The sequence below is a fragment of the Pseudophryne corroboree genome, chromosome 3 (assembly GCF_028390025.1).
Source record: "Pseudophryne corroboree isolate aPseCor3 chromosome 3, aPseCor3.hap2, whole genome shotgun sequence".
Taxonomy (NCBI): Eukaryota; Metazoa; Chordata; class Amphibia; order Anura; family Myobatrachidae; genus Pseudophryne; species Pseudophryne corroboree.
This window is the reverse complement of record NC_086446.1, coordinates 97,041,723-97,057,016: the sequence shown is the minus strand read 5'-3', so window position 1 is coordinate 97,057,016 and position 15,294 is coordinate 97,041,723.

The window sequence follows — 15,294 nt, the reverse complement described above, 5'->3', positions numbered from 1 at the left end:
CTTCCCGAGGCGGGAGGATCGCATGCGGTCCTTTTGCATGTGACATGTTGCATGCAATCCCATTCCCAACTGCTGGAGCCGCCCCAAGTCGGTGGTCATCCGTTCTCCAACTCTGATCCGAAGCGCACGGGAACGCGTATCGGATTGATCTCATGTCAAAACACACACGATTTGGACAGTTTTCATCCGACCCGTCGGAATCAGATGAAAACAGGCCAAATTGGACCTGTGTATGGGGGGCCTTAACACCCACAATCCAAAAATCTACTGGCAGGTTAATTGGCTCCCAACAAAAAAAAACTAACTAACCCTAGTATGTATATGCGGTAGGGAACACAAATTGTAATCTCCACTGGGCCAGGGACTGATGTGAATGGCCAAATATCCTCTGTAAAGCACTGCAGGAATATGTGCAGAGTTCAATTCCCACCATGGTCCTAACTGTATGGAGTTTGTATGTTCTCATTGTATTTGCATAGGTCTCCTCCTGGTTATGCAGTTTCCTCCCAGCATATACTGGATTTTGGCAAAAATTATGCCTAGTGTATACGTGTGTGTACAGGCTGTGGGTCAGATGTATTAAGTGTCGAAGTCGAAAATATTACACCTACACTCTACACATACAAACACCATTCAGAGTGGCCTCTGTGGGGTTGCGTACCAGCCGTGCGTGCGCAAACCCGGATGCTGCGTACATTGGCTCGCGAAGCCCTGCGTTTTAGCACGTGGTATGAGTAAATACGGTAACTTACGCATTCGCATAGAAAAGCCACAAAGCCATATTCAATATTTTATCCATATAGTGCATAACTTACACACAGTCTGCACACTCTTCAATGGCAAGTTACTGTGCGCACACATTATAATAAAATCACTCACACACACAATCAAAGGCGATACTTCCAAGAACTCAATTATAAACAGTGTCTTGAATATACCAGACTGTCTTGTTTACACAAAGCTTTGTAATCATGGAACATAGACCCTGATCTATGGGAAATGTAAATACCTTAGGTTGCCCCCATTGTTTTAGAGTTGTATAGTGAGACAACAGAAACTGGACTGCCACTGATGCATGATATATCAGAGGTATAACATTTATAGTCTCATACATATATACATCTAAACTCATTGTAATAAATATATATATATATATATATATATATATATCTCCTAACTAATTGTAATAGCAGAAAAAATATATATATACAGTACATATATATATATATATATATATATATACATACACACACATACACATATCTCAAGGATGGGAATAAGTAAATATATCGTGTGTGGGATCATATTGTTCAGGGCCACATAAGCAGTAATCCGGTGGGTATAATGATATTGTCTCATATTGCGGCAATAAGTTATTAGTAATACCGGATTTATGTATAATAATGTGGTGTGTTTAACTGGTCTTGGGGTGGGAACTCTGATGTAAGCAACAGTAATCACATCTCAGGACTTGGCCATCACCACCATTTGAGCTGACCAATTATCCCCAGTGCACAGGATATGTCCCCCCCCCCCCCCCCCCCGGACCAATGGAAGAAGAGCATACATTTCCCATTGTATTGTGTTTTGGACCACTATATAAAAACAAGGCCTCCTGGCTGGTCTCAGGTTAATTCTCTGAAGGTCATCTAGCCAGATTGACTGAGGACCGAATCTGGGTGGCGCAGGCGAACAAAACGTATGTATCTATTGGTTGTAGCTTCTTCTCTTGTGTTATTGTATTTCTGTTGTACCCCCTTTTAAGTAAACATTTGTTGCTGCGTTGGACCACAACATTACATATAGAATAGGTGTCGAATTTCCTTTCCCGTTAGGGGTTATAAAGTGTATTCCGCCGCACGTGTAGCTACTTTGTGCTTTCATAGGGGTTACACACACACGCTTAGCGGTCGCAGCGGCCTGAACATTTGTGTATTTAAGGTATTGCTTTTTCTTCCTGTAAGTTAAATGAACTTAACATAAGCCTGGAGAAGTGACAAAGCAGTGATAAGTGGAAGGTGATAACACACCAGGCAATCAGCTCCAATATGCAAATTGACAATTAGAAGCTGATTGACTGGTGCGTTATCACCTTCCACTTATCACTGCTTTATCACTTCTCCAGGTTTAATACATCTCCACTGGAACAGGGGAGACTGGTGTGAATGACTGAACTCTCTGTTAAGCACTGCATTAACCTGGAGAAGGCATAAGGAAGTGATAAACCAGTGATAAAGCAGTGATAAGTGCAAGGTGAAAATGCACCAGCCAATCAGTTCCTAACTGTTAATTCATATATGCATACCTCTCAACTTTAAAGGGGCAGGAAGAGGGACCCCTGCACGACCCAAAATGGGCGTGGATTGCCTCAGAAGGGGCGTGGCCTCGGCAGCATGGGTGTGGGCGAGCGCCACGGACCCAGTTTCGGCATTTTGGGGGAGTGCCCAGCGCTCCCCGAGTAGCTGGGCAGCCACCTGCTTCCCTCCCAGCATTGAATAGATGCCGTGCGCGTGCGCATGGCATCTATTCAGTGATCACCGGCTGCTTTGCAGAGCAAAGTAGCGGGTGATCAAAGCCTCCCCCAACTGCCCCCCAGCCCGCAGGACACTGTGACCCGCGGAAGGGACAGCGGGACAGTGTCCGAATTGCGTGACTGTCCTGCTGAAATCGGAACAGTTGGTGTGCTCTTGCACAGGTTTCTATAGCCCAGCCGTGGATGGCACCTACTGGCCCAGATATTGATTCCTGGATTGCCCTAGTGAATACTACGGTGGCACATGAAAAATTTGTCTACATGTCCCGGAAATTCATTACTAAATACTATGCGATATGGGATAGGTGGCTGGTATCGCCATATGTTAGGGGTACTCACATTGCTACATCTGCAGATGCAAGTTTAGCTTCAGCATAATATTCCCCGATGATACCTGTAGAGGCTAGGAAATTGTTCTGTTTGCACGATATTGCTATTTACTATGTTTTTCACCCAAGTTACTTCTTTTTATATCTGATATGAATGTACACAGCAGTTTTTGAATGATGACATAACCACATAATACCATTGCAACTTGTTGTATGTTTTTTTATTTTATTTATTTTCTGTTTTTATCTATATGGTTACAGGGGTATGTTATATAGGTTTATTAACAGACGATGCCCGATTATGCTTATCTATCTGTGCACGGTGTGCTATATGTTGCTTGATGTAGTTGTCAACAGCAATGCTTATAGTTTGTGTTGTATTTTTGTACTGTAACTTAAACAAAAATTTACAATAAAAATTGTTGAATAAAAAAAAAAAAAGAAATCGGGACAATTGGGAGGTATGGATATGAAAGCTGATTAGCTGGTGTGTTTATCACCTTGCATTTATCACTGGTTTATCACTTCCTTATGCCTTCTCCAGGTTAATACATCTGCCCCAATGTGTGCTATATAAAAAAAAAAAACTGGTAGTAACACGTAAGCTAAATCTATGCATCTCATTTAAATACAGGGGAAGATTTGTTGAAGCTTGTAGAGAGGTAAAGTACCAATCACCTCCTCTCGTTTTTTTTTTTTTTAAACACAGCCTTTAAAATGTCAGAAGCTGATTGGTTGGTACTTTTTCTCTCTCTAAGGGGCCTATTTATCACCATCTGCATCCAGGATTCGGATGACAGGTGATAAAATCGCTCAAACTCTCACTGCGATAACGGATTACATCACAGGGATGTATCAATTATCGCGTGCAGAGATAGAGCTTGCGGTCAAGCTCTGTCCCTGCGATGCCTCTTCGCAGCATCATCGGGGTATTTTTCATAAAAAAATACCTCAATGTCCTGCTGCGCATGCGCCGCCCCCGCCGTCATTGCCGCTACCACCGCCGCCCGGTCGACTTCTCCCGTCGCGACTACCCCCGCGCACCGCGGACCCCAAGCAGGATAACATACTCACCTGTCCAGGGAGCCGGTCCGCACTGCTTCAGGAGGATGCCGGGCGCCGGTTCCTTCTCCTGCGCTGTGACCCCAGTGCTGTAAAGTGCGATGCAGTTTTGCAGCGTCACTTTACTGCACCGGGGTCACATTGCAACATATGGGGGACCCGGCGCCCGGCAGCGCTCACCGGAGCAGCGGACACCGGCTCCCTGGACAGGTGAGTATGTTTTTGTTTTTTACCTTTTTTTTACACTTTGATCAGCTTGTGCGTCCATCGGACACACATAGCTGATCACTGGAGCCGGGTCCCCGCTCAGCTTTCTCTGCCAAGGGCAGAGAAAGCTGGGCAAAAGGGTGCTTATCGCAGTCCTGCCCTGTGAACACTCCAGCCTGAGCTGGCGAGATTATCACAGGGCACACTGCGTTTAAAAAAATAAATAAAAAATATTAGTAAATCTGGTCAGATCGCATTTCCCATTAAGTATGGGGAATGCGATGTGGCTTACTAAAAAAAAGTGAATTCAAGGTTTTGGAGCAGTTTTTTTTTTTCGTGAAAATTGCTCCAAATTCCCTTTAATACATTCAGGTGTTACTAAAATAATGTTTAGTAAAAATAATGTTAATAAATAGGCCCCTAAGCTTTGATAAATCTCCTCCCACATCCTGAATACAGGCATCACTGAGAATTCCAGGCATTTAACGGTCACACACAATTGCTGTTCTCTAAAGAGGTCTTGTGAATTTCTTCAAGATATCAAGAACACAAAAACTTTACAGCCCAAACTAAAATATATACTTCTTATACATAAACCGGTTCTATAAATAAATGTCAACATGTAGTTATAAAATAACAAGTATAAATATAACAGAGGTACTTACAAATCCTGCTCTGCTGATGTAGGAGACAGATCCTCTTGCATCCTATATGCTGCTCCCAAATGCATGGATAAAGCCTGTTCAATGTCTTTCCTCATTAAGGATGCAGGGAGGAGGCGGCTACAGGGAGAGAGGCGGCTACAGGGAGAGAGGCAGCAGTGTTACAATAGGCCATAAACACAGTCAGGGATTAGCATACTGCAGACCCAGATCAAACACAGGTTTATTATACCTTATACAGGACACTTATTACAAGTACTTCATCAACTGTATACATTACTCTCTGTCAGTATGGCCTCAAGCATATGTGATGAGGCGTCTAAGGGCTTAATTCAGACTGGATCGCGGCAGGGGGGGAGGGTCAATCATGCGGGGCAGTCCAGCCCTGTGGTGAGCGTCCCCCGCATGTCTGAGAAACTGATTGCAGATGTGCTAAATTTAGCACATATATGATCAGATCTGAATTAACCCCTAAGTCTCTCCCACGCACAATAAGACTCACCTCTAGTCTCCAAACCTTTACACGTTCCCTGAAAACTCACCTCTTCAGACAAGCCTATCAAATTCCAGACCCACCCACATAACCGTCAGTGCTTCCCTATCTAATTACATCCTCTCTGTACAGCATACTTGCTGACTTTATGGCTGCTCTGTCAGGGAGAGAGCAGCCAGGTCGGCTCAGCAGGGGGGCGGGCAGTGACATGATTTGCAGAGGGGGTCGGGCCAGAGGCAGAATGGGGCGTGGTGGAGGCAGAACGGGGGCTGATGGATCACGTCATGTAAGCCACGCCCCCGCTGTGTAATGGCGCTATTACCAGCATTATACAGCAGGGGGCGTGGCTATGATGACGCGATTCAACAAGAATTGCGTCATCGCCTGCCCTGATCGCCCACTTTACTCGCTAAGTGGGCGGCCAGGCAGGGGGGACCCCTGAAATTGGGAGACTTGCCTGCTCTTCCAGGGGGCCGGGAGGGCCACCCGATTTTCGGGAGCCTCCCGGCCATTCCGGGAGAGTAGGCAAGTATGCTGTTCAGTACACATAACATCACATATCTTGTCTTTCTTTACTCTCACACCCTCCTGACACTTGGCCAACATTGTGGGGTATCATCCATCAACCCATTAAGAACCTAGCAATCTGGTGGACCATTATGCAATAGGTAGCATCTTCATCTATCCTTGTGTATCAATGCCTATTTACCCATAGATTGTAAGCTTGTGAGCAGGGCCTTCCTACCTCTATGTCTCTCTGTTTTTACCTAGTTTTGTTCTATTACTGTTGTTCTAATTGTAAAGCGCAACGGAATATGCTGCGTTATAGAAGAAACTGTTAATAAATAATAAACAAATAAGTCTGAAACCACTCCTGCGACACTCCTGTAACGTGCCAGTGCGTCTGCCTAGCCACCTCCCAGTCACTGCAGAATCCGCTCCATTGCTACCTTTTAAATTGTGTGCTCACAACACTGACCGGACAACATCTACGAAGGTTTTTTATCACTTTTTATAATTAAGTTTAAAAAGTTTCTCCTAATCAGGTTTATGGCCCAATTAAGTAGCATGAGCACTTAAGGGGGGTAAGGGGGGTACACACGGAGAGATCTGACAAGCTTGCTTAGAAATTAAGCACGGATCTCTCCGTGGGTAGGGTGCCGGCGACAGTGATGCGCCGTCCTGCGCGTCGCTTTCGCCGGCTATAGATTTTGCATGTATGCATGCCACATCTAGTGAGAGTGAGATCGCTGGGTGAAAGGAGCACCTCGTCCCAGCCCCCCCTTTCGCTCAGCACACATTGTGTGAGGGAAAAAGGGATGTGTAACTGTAGCCCCACCCCCTCTCCCCCTTGTAAGGGAGTAAAGGTTTTACATTGGAAAAAAATATTTCTTCCATTTTGTTTCATTTTGGGACCACTGTGGCTGGTCCCAATTTACCACCGCATTAGAAACATGAAGAAAGAACTTAATGTTAAAATTAATATTAAAGGATATTTTTGTAACAAGTATTTTTGAGGGCCAGATTGTTTGTGCGACAATAAGGGATCATGCTTGTGTAGCACTGAGAGGGAGACAGTCACATTTTTATTATGTAAATTGCTCTAAAAGGAAGGTGTTAGATTAACAACACAGTCTGCAGCCGAATGCACAGCAGGAGGTTTCCTGTCCTCTGCAGGTATGTGTGAAGTATACAAACTGCCCATTTGTAATGAGGATAATTGTTGTAAATTGTGTTTACATCCACTTTTACACGACACTTTGTTTCTTGTGGAAATATCCCGATTTTGATGAATCACATTAATAGTCCTCTGTTAAATCACAGAACTCTTGTTTACAACCAAAGTTAGATAATGCATTGCTTCCTGCGCTGCCCACTGACGCATTCATCAATATGAAATCTAATATCCCAGCCCAGACTACTGCCAGGGCCTGGCTGGTAAACCTTAGATTGGCGGATAAACACACAGCACTGGCAGTGGCCCATGATCCTTAAAACAGTGGTGTCAGGTATAGAACACAAGGGTTCAATTATCAAAGGACGAAAAGCCCATTAGCTGGAGAAAATTAGTGTTTTGGCACACTTTGGTGATGGGGTCGCCTCCAGCAATAATCCCCATTGGCAGGTTCTATTTATCAAGCCACATTCTAATGGCATGATCAGAACAGAATATTTATTGTTTCTATTCTGTTAAGGTGCATACACACTAGATGACGTCGCTCTATGAGCGTCGTCGCCTAGTGTTTCCCCTCCCGGGCCGGATGGTCGCCGACCGGCCGTACCCACTGAGCAATATGACCGTTCATATCGCTCAGTGATGTCACGCAGCGGCCAGGCAGTGCAGGCAGCTCCTAGAAGACAGTCCAGATTGAGCATGTATGCACCGCTGACACCAAGGGTCGTTAACGACCCGTGGTGCAGCGCATCGGTCAGTGTCGCCGGTATACACACTTGCCGAGAAAGTGAACGACATCACTCAGGAAGGGTGAAAGTGAGCGACGTCATGTGGGAGCGCGCGTTGTCGGCGACGTACATGATATGACGGTCCGATCTGCTGGATTGTCTAGTAGGTACCCAGCTTGAGTCTGCCCACCATGGAATGTTTGATACATTTGTACATAATACTGGCTCCATTTCATATTTTTATAATCTGTTTATGACCCTTTTTCATTTCTTTTTATGTAATTTTTTTTTATTATTATTATTATGATTATTATTATTATTATTATTATTATTATTTATATACCATGTACTGACTTTGTTATAATTTGTAATATTATAACTTGTATAATATGCTGTTTTATACACTACTTCTTTGATGCCCATGTCTTATTTATTATTTTACTGTTTGCTAGTTTTTATTACATTACCAATAAAATAAGATTTTAAACCTACCGGTAAATCTTTTTCTCGTAATCCGTAGAGGATGCTGGGACTCCGTAAGGACCATGGGAATAGACGGGCTCCGCAGGAGTCATGGGCACTTTAAGAAAGACTTTGACTCTGGGTGTGCACTGGCTCCTCCCTCTATGCCCCTCCTCCAGACCTCAGTTAGAGAAACTGTGCCCAGAGGAGACGGACAGTACGAGGAAAGGATTTTAGTTAATCCAAGGGCAAGATCCATACCAGCCACACCAATCACACCGTATAACTTGTGATATACTATCTAGTTAACAGTATGAAAAACCAACATAGCATCGGTCCAAAACCGATGAAACTATAACATAACCCTTATGTAAGCAATAACTATATACAAGTCTTGCAGAAGTAGTCCGCACTTGGGACGGGCGCCCAGCATCCTCTACGGACTACGAGAAAAAGATTTACCGGTAGGTTTAAAATCTTATTTTCTCTAACGTCCTAGAGGATGCTGGGACTCCGTAAGGACCATGGGGATTATACCAAAGCTCCCAAACAGGCGGGAGAGTGCGGATGACTCTGCAGCACCGATTGAGCAAACAGGAGGTCCTCCTCAGCCAGGGTATCAAACTTATAGAACTTTGCAAAGGTGTTTGACCCAGACCAAGTAGCAGCTCGGCATAGCTGTAGTGCCGAGACCCCTCGGGCAGCCGCCCAAGATAAGCCCACCTTCCTAGTGGAATGGGCCTTAACCGATTTAGGTAACGGCAAGCCTGCCGTAGAATGCACCTGCTGAATCGTGTTACAGATCCAGCGAGCAATAGTCTGCTTTGAAGCAGGGCCGCCAACCTTGTTGGTTGCATACAGGACAAACAGCGCTTCTGTTTTTCTGATCCTAGCCGTTCTGGCCAGGTACATTTTCAAAGCCCTGACCACATCAAGGGACTCGGAATCCTCCAAGTCACGTGTAGCCACAGGCACGACAATAGGTTGGTTCATATGAAAAGATGAGACCACCTTAGGTAGGAATTGGGGACGGGTCCGCAACTCCGCTCTAGCCATATGGAAAACCAGATAGGGGCTTTTATGTGATAAAGCCGCCAATTCCGAAACTCGCCTAGCCGAAGCCAAGGCTAACAACATGACCACCTTCCAAGTGAGATATTTCAACTCCACTGTTTTAAGTGGTTCAAACCAATGTGATTTAAGGAAACTTAACACCACGTTAAGGTCCCAAGGCGCTACCGGAGGTACAAAAGGATGCTGAATATGCAGTACTCCCATCACAAAAGTCTTTACTTCGGGTAAAGAGGCCAATTCTTTTTGAAAGAAAATGGATAAGGCCGAAATCTGAACTTTAATGGAGCCTAATTTTAGGCCCAAATTCACTCCAGTTTGTAGGAAGTGAAGAAAACGGCTTAGATGGAATTCTTCCGTAGGAGTATTCCTGGCCTCACACCAAGAAACATATTTTCGCCATATTCGGTGATAATGTTTTGACGTCATGTCCTTCTTAGCCTTTATTAGCGTAGGAATAACCTACTCCGGAATACCTTTTTCCGCTAGGATCCGGCGTTCAACCGCCATGCCATCAAACGCAGCCGCGGTAAGTCTTGGAACAGACAGGGACCTTGTTGTAACAGGTCCTTCCTTAGAGGAAGAGGCCACGGATCTTCTGTAAGCATTTCTTGCAGATCCGGATACCATGTCCTTCGTGGCCAATCCGGAACAATGAGAATTGTTCTCACTCCTCTTTTTCTTATTATCCTCAACACCTTGGGTATGAGAGCAAGAGGAGGAAACACATAGACTGACTGGAACACCCACGGTGTCACTAGGGCGTCCACAGCCACCGCCTGAGGGTCTCTTGATCTGGCGCAATGCCTTTGTAGCTTCTTGTTAAGACGGGACGCCATCATTTCTATTTGGGGCAGTCCCCACCGACTTGCAATCTGTGCGAAGACTTCCTGATGAAGTCCCCACTCTCCTGGATGCAGGTCGTGTCTGCTGAGGAAGTCTGCTTCCCAGTTGTCCACTCCCGGAATGAACACTGCTGACAGAGCGCTTACATGATTCTCCGCCCAGCAAAGAATTCTGGCGGCTTCCGCCATCGCCACCCTGCTCCTTGTGCCGCCTTGGTGGTTTACATGAGCTACTGCGGTGACGTTGTCTGACTGGATCAGAATTGGTCGATTGCGAAGTAAGATCTCCGCTTGACATAGGGCGTTGTATATGGCCCTTAGTTCCAGGATGTTGATGTGAAGACAAGTCTCTTGACTTTACCAAAGGCCTTGGAAATTTCTTTCCTGTGTGACTGCTCCCCAACCTCGGAGGCTCGCGTCCGTGGTCACCAGGATCCAGTCCTGAATGCCGAACCTGCGGCCCTCTAGAAGGTGAGCACTTTTCAGCCACCACAGGAGAGATACTCTGGCCCTGTGGGACAGGGTGATCCGCTGATGCATCTGCAGATGTGACCCGGACCATTTGTCCAATAGGTCCCATTGGAAAGTCCTTCCATGGAATCTGCCGTAGGGAATGGCTTCGTATGTCGCCACCATTTTTCCCAGGACTTGAGTGCAATGATGCACTGACACTTGTTTTGGCTTCAACAGGTTCATGACTAGAGTCATGAGTTCCTGCGCCTTTTCTGTCGGAAGAAAAACCCTCTTCTGGTCTGTGTCCAGAATCATGCCCAAGAAGAGCAGACGAGTTGTAGGATTCAGCTGCGACTTTGGAAGATTGAGGACCCAACCGTGTTGCTGTAACACATTCCATGAAAGTGATACGCTGTTCAGCAACTTCTCCCGTGATCTCGCTTTTATGAGGAGATCGTCCAAGTATGGGATAATTGTGACACCCTGCTTGCGCAGGAGCATTATAATTTCCGCCATTACCTTGGTGAAAATTCTCGGGGCCGTGGAAAGCCCAAATGGCAACGTCTGAAATTGGTAATGACAATCCTGTACCGCAAATCTCAGGTACGCCTGATGAGGAGGATATATGGGAACATGCAGGTATGCATCCTTTATGTCCAGAAATACCATAAAATCTCCCCCTTCCAGGCTGGCGATGACCGCTCTGAACGATTCCATCTTGAACTTGAACCGTTTTAAGTAAAGGTTCAGGGATTTTAAATTCAAAATGGGTCTGACCGAACCGTCCGGTTTCGGGACCACAAACAGAGTTGAGTAGTACCCCTTCCCTCTTTGAAGCAGGGGAACTTCTACCACCACTTGTTGAAGACACAATTTGTGAATCGCATGTAACACTATCTCCCTTTCCAGGGGGGAAGTCGGTAGGGCCGATTTGAAAAACCGGCGAGGAGGCACCTCTTCGAATTCCAGCTTGTAACCCTGGGAAACAATTTCTATTGCCCAGGGATCCACCTGTGAGTGAACCCAGATGTGGCTGAACAATCGAAGACGAGCCCCCACTGGAGCGGTCTCCCTCAGGGGAGCCCCTGCATCATGCGGTGGATTTTGCAGAGGTCGGGGAGGACTTCTGTTCCTGGGAACTAGCTGTGTTACGCAGCTTTTTACCTCTGCCCTTACCTCTGGCAAGAAAGGACGATCCACGTACTCTCTTGCTTTTATTGGAATGAAAGGACTGCATTTGATAATGAGGCGCTTTCTTAGATTGTGAGGGAACATATGGCAAAAAATTCGATTTACCTGCTGTAGCCGTGTATACAAGGTCCGAGAGGCCCTCTCCAAACAATTCCTCACCCTTGTAAGGCAACAACTCCATATGCCTCTTGGAGTCGGCATCACCTGTCCACTGTCGGGCCCATAAGACACGCCTAGCAGAAATTGACATAGCGTTTATCCTGGAACCCAGTAAACTAATGTCTCTTTGAGCATCCCTCATATATAAGACAGCATCTTTGATATGCCCTAGGGTCATTTAAATTAGTGATGAGCGGGTTCGGTTTCTCGGAAACGCTTTTTACACGGGTCCGAGGCAGACTCGGATCTTCCCGCCTTGCTCGGTTAACCCGAGCGCGCCCGAACGTCATCATCCCGCTGTCGGATTCTCGCGAGGCTCGGATTCTATCGCGAGACTCGGATTCTATATAAGGAGCCGCGCGTCGCCGCCATTTTCACACGTGCATTGAGATTGATAGGGAGAGGACGTGGCTGGCGTCCTCTCCGTTTAGAGTAGACTAGAGAGTAGTAGAGACACTTGATTTACTAATTTTGGGGAGCATATTAGGAGTACTACTTGCTGATAGTGTGACCAGTGACCACCAGTTTAATTAATCCGTTCTCTGCCTGAAAAAAAACGATACACAGTGTGACACAGTCACATACCATATCTGTGCTCAGCCTCAGTGTGCTGCATCATCTATGTAATACTGTATATCTGACTGTGCTGAGTGCTCACTGCTCACACAGCTTAATTGTGGGGGAGACTGGGGAGCAGTTATAGCAGGAGTACATATTTTAACAGTGCACACTTTTGCTGCCAGAGTGCCACTGCCAGTGTGACTGACCAGTGACCACTGACCACCAGTATATTGTGATTGTCTGCCTGAAAAAGTTAAACACTCGTCGTGTGGTGTTTTTATTCTATAAACGCATTCTGCTGACAGTGTCCAGCAGGTCCGTCATTATATAATATATACCTGTCCGGCTGCAGTAGTGATATATATATATTTTTTATATCATTATCATCCAGTCTATATTAGCACTGCAGCAGACGCAGTATGGTAGTCCACGGCTGTAGCTACCTCTGTGTCGGCAGTCGCTCGTCCATCCATAATTGTATACCACCTACCTGTGGTGTTTTTTTTTTTTCTATCTTCTTGATACTAGTAGCTTACTTTAGGAGTCTGCAGTGCTGAGCTGACAGTGTCCAGCAGGTCCGTCATTATATAATATATACCTGTCCGGCTGCAGTAGTGATATATATATATTTTTTATATCATTATCATCCAGTCTATATTAGCAGCAGACGCAGTATGGTAGTCCACGGCTGTAGCTACCTCTGTGTCGGCAGTCGCTCGTCCATCCATAATTGTATACCACCTACCCGTGGTGTTTTTTTTTTTTCTATCTTCTTGATACTAGTAGCTTACTTTAGGAGTCTGCAGTGCTGAGCTGACAGTGTCCAGCAGGTCCGTCATTATATAATATATACCTGTCCGGCTGCAGTAGTGATATATATATATTTTATATCTCATTATCATCCAGTCTATATTAGCAGCAGACGCAGTACGGTAGTCCACGGCTGTAGCTACCTCTGTGTCGGCAGTCGCTCGTCCATCCATAATTGTATACCACCTACCCGTGGTGTTTTTTTTTTTCTATCTTCTTGATACTAGTAGCTTACTTTAGGAGTCTGCAGTGCTGAGCTGACAGTGTCCAGCAGGTCCGTCATTATATAATATATACCTGTCCGGCTGCAGTAGTGATATATATATATTTTTTATATCATTATCATCCAGTCTATATTAGCAGCAGACGCAGTACGGTAGTCCACGGCTGTAGCTACCTCTGTGTCGGCAGTCGCTCGTCCATCCATAATTGTATACCACCTACCTGTGGTGTTTTTTTTTTTTTCTATCTTCTTGATACTACCAGTAGCTTACTTTAGGAGTCTGCAGTGCTGAGCTGACAGTGTCCAGCAGGTCCGTCATTATATAATATATACCTGTCCGGCTGCAGTAGTGATATATATATATATTTTATATCATTATCATCCAGTCTATATTAGCAGCAGACGCAGTACAGTAGTCCACGGCTGTAGCTACCTCTGTGTCGGCAGTCACTCGTCCATACATAAGTATACTAGTATCCATCCATCTCCATTGTTTACCTGAGGTGCCTTTTAGTTGTGCCTATTAAAATATGGAGAACAAAAATGTTGAGGTTCCAAAAATAGGGAAAGATCAAGATCGACTTCCACCTCGTGCTGAAGCTGCTGCCACTAGTCATGGCCGAGACGATGAAATGCCAGCAACGTCGTCTGCCAAGGCCGATGCCCAATGTCATAGTACAGAGCATGTAAAATCCAAAACACCAAATATCAGTAAAAAAAGGACTCAAAAATCTAAAATAAAATTGTCAGAGGAGAAGCGTAAACTTGCCAATATGCCATTTACCACACGGAGTGGCAAGGAACGGCTGAGGCCCTGGCCTATGTTCATGGCTAGTGGTTCAGCTTCACATGAGGATGGAAGTACTCAGCCTCTCGCTAGAAAAATGAAAAGACTCAAGCTGGCAAAAGCACAGCAAAGAACTGTGCGTTCTTCGAAATCACAAATCCACAAGGAGAGTCCAATTGTGTCGTTTGCGATGCCTGACCTTCCCAACACTGGACGTGAAGAGCATGCGCCTTCCACCATTTGCACGCCCCCTGCAAGTGCTGGAAGGAGCACCCGCAGTCCAGTTCCTGATAGTCAGATTGAAGATGTCAGTGTTGAAGTACACCAGGATGAGGAGGATATGGGTGTTGCTTGCGCTGGGGAGGAAATTGACCAGGAGGATTCTGATGGTGAGGTGGTTTGTTTAAGTCAGGCACCCGGGGAGACACCTGTTGTCCGTGGGAGGAATAGGGCCATTGACATGCCTGGTGAAAATACCAAAAAAATCAGCTCTTCGGTGTGGAAGTATTTCAACAGAAATGCGGACAACATTTGTCAAGCCGTGTGTTGCCTTTGTCAAGCTGTAATAAGTAGGGGTAAGGACGTTAACCACCTCAGAACATCCTCCCTTATACGTCACCTGCAGCGCATTCATCATAAGTCAGTGACAAGTTCAAAAACTTTGGGCGACAGCGGAAGCAGTCCACTGACCAGTAAATCATTTCCTCTTGTAACCAAGCTCACGCAAACCACCCCACCAACTCCCTCAGTGTCAATTTCCTCCTTCCCCAGGAATGCCAATAGTCCTGCAGGCCATGTCACTGGCAATTCTGACGAGTCCTCTCCTGCCTGGGATTCCTCCTATGCATCCTTGCGTGTAACGCCTACTGCTGCTGGCGCTGCTGTTGTTGCTGCTGGGAGTCGATGGTCATCCCAGAGGGGAAGTCGTACTCGTAAGACCACTTTTACTACTTCCACCAAGCAATTGACTGTCCAACAGTCCTTTGCGAGGAAGATGAAATATCACAGCAGTCATCCTGCTGCAAAGCGGATAACTGAGGCCT